This window comes from Macaca nemestrina, chromosome 5 (assembly GCF_043159975.1).
Source record: "Macaca nemestrina isolate mMacNem1 chromosome 5, mMacNem.hap1, whole genome shotgun sequence".
Classification (NCBI taxonomy): domain Eukaryota; kingdom Metazoa; phylum Chordata; class Mammalia; order Primates; family Cercopithecidae; genus Macaca; species Macaca nemestrina.
The window spans coordinates 156562236-156563736 of record NC_092129.1 but is presented as its reverse complement, the minus strand read 5'-3'; the positions used below and the strand labels follow the sequence as shown (position 1 = coordinate 156563736).

The window sequence follows — 1501 nt, the reverse complement described above, 5'->3', positions numbered from 1 at the left end:
CTATTTAACAAATGAGGAAATCGAGATTCAGAGATTCAATGGGAAAGCCAGAATTAGGACATCTGATTGCTGAGTTCCAAAGTCCACTCTTTCAAATTCTCTCAGAGACACAAGGTCCTATGAATTCTAAAGGGAACCGAATTTAGCATGCTGTCATTTCAATCACTCTGGGAAATATGAGTATTCAGTAATGGTGTTGGGATTAGTGGTAGTCTGCTGGAACTAATGCAGAATTGGATCTATACCTCACATATTACACCAAGGGGAAAATGAGGTCAAATAATTAAATATAAAAAAGAATATTCTAGAAGATATAGTTATTTTGTGAAGTGACCTCATAATGGGGAAAGGCATATCTAAGTTAAACATAAAACTTGAAGAAAAGACTGATAACTTTGGTGGTTGCAAAGATACCCATTTTCACACATCCCAAGCCACCCCAAAGTTCAAAGACAACAAACTAGACTACTTGTGATTCATGTCAAAACAAAGTTTAATCAAGCCGTATTTAAAGAGTTCCTACAAATCATAAGAAAAAGACCTAACAACTAAGTAGAAAAATTAGCACAGAATGGTATGCATGTAACAGAAAAGGAAATACAGATGGCTTTTAAACACATAAAAAGGTGCTCAAGGACAATATAACCAGTTAAATGCAAAATAAAACTCCCTGAGGGATCATTTTCACATTTCAAACTGGAAAAAACAAGATAAACTCTGTTGAGAAGGACTCAACCATGCTCTCCAGAGTGTATGAGAGACAGCCCTAGCTAGGAATTACGCTTTTCTTGTACAATCATTTGGAAACTATGAGAATCCTGGGGAGTGGCTCTTATTTCCTGGGAGGTACTGAGAACCTAGAGTTTCTTACCTGTGGCCTTAGGGTCAAATAGCCTCAGAGGTTCAATTCCTGGTGGAATTGAAAGTCCTGGAGCAGACCATGGATGTGAGTGGTGGATATGAGTGGTTTTTCCTTCTATTGGCAATCCCATAAGTTGTGGTAGAGAATCATTCACACACTACTGCCTATTCAGGCGATTTCTTTAGATTTGAAGACAAAAAGGGTTAGTGTTAACGCAAAGGGGTAGAAAAACAATGAAGTCACCTTCACATACTTTTTAAATGCCGGTATTGAAAGGAGTCTGGAGATGAAAACTTAACCTACCGAGAGTGGGGTTCGAACCCACGCGGGCACTAGCCCATTGGATCTTAAGTCCAACGCCTTAACCACTCGGCCATCCCGGTGATTGGGGCTAGACATAAGGCAATCATTTTTTATAACAACAAAGGCATTTGTTCTGAACGTTAAGGAAGTACTGAATTATTCCTGTTTTTACTGAATTGTATTAAAATATGAGGATATAATAGGAAAATAAGGCATTTGTTCATCAAGCACTTCTCCTGAGTCTCCTCACTTGGTCAAAATTTTCCAGAGAAATTTTTGGTTTTAGTTTGTTTGAAAAGAAAAACAAAGGAGCAGGGGGAGGGATGGAGAGATGAG

The 1501-nt window shown here is 38.3% G+C and overlaps 1 non-coding gene across 1 annotated transcript; it reads right to left on the bottom strand.

Moving 5' to 3' along the window:
* Positions 1 to 1162: 1162 nt before the first annotated feature.
* TRNAL-UAA (transfer RNA leucine (anticodon UAA)) lies at positions 1163 to 1245 on the bottom strand. The gene has a single exon. It is a non-coding gene; the product is annotated as a tRNA-Leu (tRNA).
* Positions 1246 to 1501: the final 256 nt, after the last annotated feature.